Source organism: Rhipicephalus microplus, chromosome 7 (assembly GCF_043290135.1).
Source record: "Rhipicephalus microplus isolate Deutch F79 chromosome 7, USDA_Rmic, whole genome shotgun sequence".
In the NCBI taxonomy this organism is placed as follows: Eukaryota; Metazoa; Arthropoda; class Arachnida; order Ixodida; family Ixodidae; genus Rhipicephalus; species Rhipicephalus microplus.
In genome coordinates, this window is record NC_134706.1 from 107,638,698 (window position 1) to 107,647,164 (window position 8,467).

Sequence of the window (8,467 nt, forward strand, 5' to 3'; positions counted from 1 at the left end):
AGTGGTCATGGGATTGGAGCCGTTTTAGCTCAACACCAGCGGAGATACGACCGAGTCAACGCCTACGCAAGCCGCGTTCTCACAGCTGCCGAGCGCAGTTATTCAAAAACAGAGCGTGAATGTCTTGCTCTTGTTTAGGTAGTCACAAAGTTCCGCCCATATTTTATGGCACAAGTTTCACTCTAATAACGGGCCACTATGCGCTATGTTGGCTTTCGTCACTGAAGGATCCTACTGGCCGGCTCGGTCACTGGGCTCTGGGACTGCAAGAGTATACCTACATGGTGACGTACAAGTGCGGACACCTACATCAGGACGCAGACTGCCTGTCCCGCTACACAGTTGCTGAGTCGGGCACTATGCCTGACACCGACACCGAGCTTTGCGTCTTTTCCCTTTCGCAAATGACATCCATCGGTGACGAGAAGCGCCATGATGCGTCCTTGCATGCTGTCAATCAGTGCCTCGAATCACCATATTCCAATCAGTCTCATCGCTCATTCGTGATCCACGATGGTGTATTACACCGCCAAAGTTTTGAGCCGGATGAGCTGGCCTTGCTGCTTGTCATTACGAAAAACCTTCGCTCGGAAGTTCTACATAAACTTCATGACCTTCCGACTGTTGGTCACCTTGGTGTATCGCGCACTTACGACCGAACACGCCGACGCTTCTTTTAGCGAGCGCTTGCACGCTCAGTCAGAAAATACGTTGCGGCTTGTGAGAAATGCCAGCAACGCAAAACACCATCGGCAAATCCCGCCAAATGCCTTAAACCACTTGACATTCTGTCAGAACCGTTCGTCCACGTTGGCTTGGACCTACTTGGCCCCTTCCCCTTGTCTTCCTCGGGTAAGGGTGGATGGCCGTGGCCACCGACTACGCAACGCGTTATGCCATCACATGAAATCTTCCAACAAGCTGCGCCACATATGTCACCGACTTCCTTCTCAAATACGTGATTTTGCAACAAGGAGCCCCACAGCAGCTGCTTCGTGGCCACACTTTTTTTAGTCAAAAGTGATAGCCGACCTCTTGTTGTCCTGTGAAACGAGACACAAGCTGACTACTTCATACTACCCGCAAACGAATGAACTCACGCAGTGTCTAAATTGAACTCTTACAGACATGCTTGCTAAGTATGTTTCTACCAACCATACCGACCGGGATCTCGCGTATCCATACGTCACATTTGCCTACAATTCTTCTCACTATGACACTGCCGCTTACTCCCCATTTTTTCAGATTTTCGTCCGAGAACCTGCATTACTCCTGGATACAGTCATTCCGTGTACCGCGACACCGACCAGCGAATGTGCCCTTAACGCTATCACTCAGGCTGGCCACGCGTGCCACGCCGCGGTTGTCTAGTGGCTAAGGTACTCGGCTGCTGACCCACCGGTCGCGGGATCAAATCCCGGCTATGGCGGCTGCATTTCCAATGGAGGTGGAAATGATGTAGGCCCGTGTGCTCAGCTTTGGATGCATGTTAAAGAACCCAAGGTAGTCAAAAGTTCTGGAGCCCTCCACTACGGCCTCTATCATAATCATATGGTGGTTGTGGGACTTCAAACCCCACAAGTCAATCAATCATTCAATCGGGCTGCCCACGCACACGAAATCACCCACACTCGCTTCCTGGCCTCTCGAGAAAACCAGTGGTGTTTGTACGATCAACGGCACCACGACGTGCACTTCTTATCAGGTTCATTATCGCTGCTGTGGTGCCCGACCCGTCAAGTCGGCTTGTCAGAAAAACTTCTTTCCCGCTACGCAGGTCCATATAAACTCATTCGTGAAATTACTCCTGTGACATACGAAATTGGCCCTGCAGCCCCACTACCTTCAACTGCCTCACAGACACCGATGTCGTACATGTGGCACGCTTGATGCCATACCACTCGCCCGCTGACGTTGACATCTAGATGCGCCGAGACGGCGCTTCTGCCGCTGGTGCTTATGCTACACTTATGTTGACATTTTGTGGGACGATGCGCGTGTGTGCATGACGGAGAGGACGAAGGGTGCTCTCCACTCGATTGCTAGTGAACCGGTCACGTCATTACAGCTGGTTTTAGGTATATCTCATCGACAGCCTCGTCGATACGGCGTCGCGCCTTCTTCGTAACATTAAATTTTGGAAAAATAAAGACCAAATGGTATTGAAAAGGGAAGTAGTTAAAAAAAATAATTATACGGAATAAAATGCCAAGGCTCCGCTGCAATTAAGGTCGAAGGACTGAGTGCAACAGCAAAAAGTTGGAGAAATAGAGGCGTAACGAAAAGTTAATACTTTTTACGTATTTTGTGTGGTCGACCACAACTTGCTAGTCCCTAAAACCACCCTTATTGGAAATTGGCTCTTATTTTATGATCATTTGATGTAAACAATTCACTAATTGTAAGGTAACATATAACTAGAAAAGCACCTGCTTGTCCAACCTAAGATTGAGTGGATGGCAATAGTACATAAATATAGGAGACAGCTGAGGACAAAAACAAGAAAGAAAGGAGTGAATTACCAGTGTGGTGAGCTCGATACTGGCTAGAAAAGCAGATAAGCTTTGTGTCATAATAGTTCGGAAATACTATGCAATGATTACGTTCCATGGAGTTAAATGGGGCTTCATCTATCTGGGTTCGTATAAGGTCATCAGTGACCTCTTAATCAAGGCAAGAGCAGTGGGTGGTGCTCTCAGGAGTCTCAGAGAATTTTCACGAAAACTTTTCATTATCTCAGCATGAGAATTGCGCGTTCGCTTAGATGGGTCTGGTCTTAAGCTTTCCGCAAGGGAACATAGGGAAGCACAGAAACAGCGAACTATAGGTATCATTTTGTTGAAACTATATGAAGAGTGCCGAATCATTGACTACGACAAAACACTTGAAAACTTACTTGGTGCCCATCGCCATCTAGATCAGTATAGTTGCTTGCTGAAGTCTGAAATGGATTCTAGCATGTTATGTGCGAATGTGAACAGTTCAGCAGCAACTGCTCAAGACTGTGGCGAAACAGCCGCAGAATCACTCCCGATAAAGTGAAACTCCAAGGCACCTAATTGGGAGCATCGCTAACCTAATACTCCGATATGAATTACATTGACTCTCCAAGCTCTCTTTAGCCGTCGACGTTCGAGTTTAGTCACACTCAGGTTTGCTGTAATTTTTCCTAGTCTTAATGTCTACTCGCGCGTTGTGTGCTATATGTGCTAGTGTGAGCGTTCGAAAGGCACCGGCTGTCGCGCTTAAGCAGACAGAATACACCCCGATTTCGGTCACCGCACTAATTGCGCCAGATTAAAAAAAACGCCAGAGTGGTTTCGCAGGATGTCTTGCGTAGTTCAAAAGGTTCGCAAAAGTATGTTTGGGTGCTCCAGAATTAACTGCGTATATTGAACACACGGGCACGGCTGCCCATGTACCATCTTTACAAACATTAGCGGACAGTGGATACTATTGTTGCTAAGCAGCTATGGTGGACCCTCGACAATGAATCCTGTGTGAGACGTCATCCGCTCTAGTTAACGCTCATTCCGCTAGAGGTGCTACTCAAATAATTTTTCGAGGAATCTGCCTGAAGGCGCTGCTGTGCGTGCCATGAACTCCGGTTGCTCGAGGCATATAATTTCTTCATATACACTAGAGAAAACTCGGGCGCTAGTGCCTATGTGAGATTCGATGCACGGCGCTTAAGTGAGCATCGCAATGAATGGTAGTAGGCGTATTTGTCTGATTTTCGTATTTCTGATCTGCTTCTGGCTCTCTGTGTGGTCGTGTGGCTTGGAGCTATTTTTTTCTCGAAACTAAAATCACCAAATGTTAGGCGGTAACACTTCACGACCTCATTCTTTTTAGGCTTACCATATTGAATCGGGTCACGAAGTTCAAAAGGGTTCGTTCTTTCTCTCGAAACAAAACCTAAACACAGCAATACACGAGGCCGAAAGTACGATTTGTTGCCCGCAAGTACGAAGACTATAGGCAAATCTGTTTGCTACCCAACATTGTCATGGTCGCTGAACAATCACAGCGCCACAGTCCCCTCTAGTTAACTTAAGAAAAATCTATGGCAACAAATAGTCGCGCGAGCTCGAGCCGCTGGCGCGAAACTGTAGTGGCACCAAGTCTGTGGTAAACTTCGTGCAAGGAATGCTGAACAAAAAAAAGCAGAAACGCCGATTTGAGAGATGAATGCTCCTGACCGCTCTAATAAAATGCATTTGCGCAAACGCAACGTGGCACCCAGCTGCTTCGCATGTCCATCTGGGTTCCTTTAGGAGATTTTTTGAACTTTCTGCGTGTGCGGTGTTCCGCTGTGTTTAGACTAAAGCATATTTTTTTCGCTAGCTGCAATGGCTACATTTTCTCATGTAAAGAAACGACGGAGACACGAGCATGACGGTCTTAAGCATGAACGAACTAGACCGAATGACGTAGCTACTACAACTCATTTGACTTTTTGGTTCGCTTACGACAGTCGTTTGCTAAGGCAAATTGGCGACTGGCCTCACTTGGTGTAAAAGTTTCATCTTTGGCTATTGCTCTACCTGCTTTGCCCTTTCTGCTGAACTGTGACTGTGTTTGTATTTGAACTTACCGAAATAGTCATGCCTCTTTCTTTCACTCTTCTAGCGCGCTGCATAAGAGGAAGATGCCGATAATAAGGATTTTTTGCCTGCCACATTGCATCAGATACACGTCGAAGAAATTAATTTCTTCGTCATGTGCTGATATGTCAAGACGTTTGTACTTTACAACACTGTATTGATGCATTCGCTCACCGAAAATATCAACTGACAGAAACCTAAATTCTTTTTTCATTCTTTCAAAGCTAACCTCAATGCTTTGTGATTAAAGTCCTGTTTTCACAGTGAAAAGTAAAGGCAATAAACATACGTGTTCTCTAAATAAAACTATCAAGAGGTATCTTTTGTTGTTTTATTATTCTCGCATCGCATATCTACACTCTTAACCACACAGCTTTTATTAAATACACACATTTCAATTGTCTCTCTGTAACCGAAAGCTTATGCACTTCCATTTGATACGGGATACCCCACCAACTAGGTCACGATAGATTTATGTGTCTCACACAGGAACGCTTACTTCAAAGGATTGCTTTGAACCCTTGCATTTGGAAAATAGATAAACACAACTTTCGATTCTTATGATTATATATCTCAAAATGTTTCGAACAAGTATTTTACGATGTGCCCCGCCGTGGTCGTCTAGTGGCTAAAGTACTCGGCTGCTGACCCGCCGGGCGCAGGATCAAATTCTGGCTGCGACGACTGCATTTACAGTGGAGGCGAAAATGTTGTGGGCCCGTGTACCCAGATTTAGGTGCACGTTGAAGAAGCCCAAAGGTTCGAAGTATTCGGATTCCTCCACGACGGCGTCTTTTGTATTCAAATGGTCGTTGTGAGGCGTTAAAACCCACATATCTATATAAGTATCTTGCGCTGTATTATTTAAATACAGCCTTCGTGCAAATACAACAGACAACCTTGTAGTTGTCTGCGATTATGATCTACAACATAAGCATGCCATCACGTGCAAGACTCAAAGTTTCCCATCTCCCGTCACAGCCCGATGGTGAACAACAATTTTCTTTCTTCTAACCTAATGAATAGAATTGCCCTGAAGATACGGACAGGTACGTCAATCATGCTTTTCTGTCTTATTAGTGAACCGCCCTGTTAGGCACAAAAACATCCGCATTTGTGTGCTACTACAGCCTGTGAAAAATACATGAAAAGGTGAGCTTGTCAGGCGTATGAGGAATATTGAGCAATGCACAAGTACGGGATCTCAAACTTCCACCAAAAAGGACAAAGATTTATTGTCAGAGCAATGAATGATAAAAAGCACTTCATTAAATGAAAAATTATATCTCTAATTTGACCTGTAGTCACTCAAAATGCATTTTTAGAAGCCAATTCATAGGGGCACTTCGACTTTCGCCAAAATAACTCTTTTCATTCGTATGCAGATCAGAAAACATATTTTTCTAAAGTGTGCCTATAAGAAATTTAGACGGATCAGAATCAACTTAAGTGGAACCTTAGTCAGAGCTCAGAAGTTCCTTAGAAAGAATCAGCGTTTGCGAATCGCAGACGACTACACAATATTTTTTCTGGAGTACGTCAGCAAACATTCGATGACGGCGTCCTCAATGTTCTAGGAGATTTCAGAGAACATGCGTGTGTCTGGAGGAAAATATTGTAAGTCGTGTGAGCAGGAGCAGTTCGAACATTTGTGACTGAGACTGTTCACTTGAGAGTCATGCATTTTGCTGCACACTTGTTTTGACCGCGTCAACTTTTCACACGGCCTCAGGAACACTTGTCTATGTACCCGGTTTCACGTTGTCATTGAATTCAGTTATGCAGAGATACAGAATTTATCACATCAATCTGTCTGCTCTGACCAACCTTGCATGTGACGCGAGAGTTCCACCATATAGTCATTTCTAGTTCGCTTCTCAGAGAAAACTAGTAACGCAATATTTTATGCAGTTTCTTCCAAATGCATCAAAGATAGAGTTGAACCTTTAGCACGATACTGTCCTAGGACCAACAAATCTTCGGTATTTGTTTTGCTGCATACAGGCGTTTCAAAACCACATCTAGTTGCGTCTGTGTAATACCTAGTACCAAGGACACAGGGAGGCTCGAACCATGCCAGCCAAGTATTCCACCACTAAGCCACGCCGGTGCTTGGGATAAGTTCACAAACTTGCCTTATACAGGCTTGATCTTGGGGAAAAAATCATGTTTTTAAGAGTACAAAAGCGTTATAAACCAATGCTTCAACAAATTAAAATCTTGTTTTTGATCACCTACTAAACGTGGCGCATACCCACTTCAAAAATTATTCCTTATCGTCGTCAGCCAGTGCATGAATAATTGGCACAAAATTCCTTGCAACTTTTTTGGGGATACAACGCTTCTCAGAAAAGTGACAAAAATGGAATATCAAATGATCGTCTACTACCTAGAAATCATTATTACTAATGGCGTAGTGTGCACCCAGCAAGTGCGCTTGCAGCAGTTACAAAAAAGTGGCAAGAGACAGGCCCTAAATCGCTATTCTCGTTTTCACTGTGACTATGCTGCTGCGCCTTCCACAGGCCTGGCCTTTTAGTTTTTTTTTACTTTCACTTTAGGCAACATTTGGTCTGCCTTGCACACAAAATGATATCATCGGTTCTGGTATTTGGTATTCGTATTTAGTATTTAATTTTATGCAGACTTCACGGCATATGATCGGGAAAGACAACGGACAAATTGCATCAGCCAATTTTGGTAGACATCATAATAAAATTACTTGTTGGTCGTTTTATAGAGCAGGGGTCGGCCACCTGCAGCCCCCGGGGCAATACTATGCGGGCTCCGGCCAACCTCACCCTTCACTTTGCCCCAACTATTCAATTAAATTCTTTCGATTAATCAACGAACACCTTCTCAATTCTTTCGCGTTCCTCACTGAGCACTTTATGTATACTTAGTATTTGCGAATCTGCTAAGAACGTTGAAGACATGAAGCGCAACGAAGGGTACAAAAAAAAGCTGGCACGCAGCTCAAAGCACATTCACTTATGTGTATCCTTTATGTCGTTCTGCTCATTGCGCTTCCTTTTATCAAGTACGCCTCCCTAACTGGCCAAAACTTCCACTGTGTTGAAGCTAATATCATTCTGCACCAAATGTCGTTATTAAGCAGTTTTGTTGTTTTTGTTGCTGTGAACTATGTTTAGAATTCGCAACCTTGTTTCATGCGTTCTGAAAATAGGCATGATCGTCGTTTCGCTTTTGTTTTTCATTATTTCAATATACAGAAATTTTTACCTGTCAAGCCCCCCTCCCCCTTCTGATTGGCCGTGAGGGCCCCACCATGTCGGCTTTCGGAAACTTCGCCCTTCTCCTGAAAAAGGCCTTCATCCCTGATCTATAGCTTCAATTCAAGCAAATAGTGTTGTTTCGTAATTATGACCAAAAAGAATATGACCCACAATCAGATACTTGTGTCGCCTCTTGGCGGAATGCTTTTGTTTATCAAGGAAAGTCAGCCTACTCAACGATCTTGAGCATTCTGCATGCATATTTCTCGCCTGCGCAAAACTTCCATATTTTTTCCTATGCGTATCACCCACAATATTTCATATAAAGCCCGCCGCAGAAGTCTAGTGGCTAAGGTACTCGGCTGCTGACTCTCAGGTCGCGGGATCGAATCCCGGCTGCGGCGGCTGCATTTTCAATGGAGATGACAATGTTGTAGTCCCGTGTGTTTAGATTTGGGTGCACGTTAAAGAACCCCAGATGGTTGAAATTTCCAGGGCTTTCCACTGCGGTGTTTCTCATAATCATGTGGTGACTTCGAGACGTTAAACCCTACAAAATAATCAATGTATCATATAAAGATATAGGTTGTTTAAAGCATACAGTATATGAAAATCAGCTAGAGG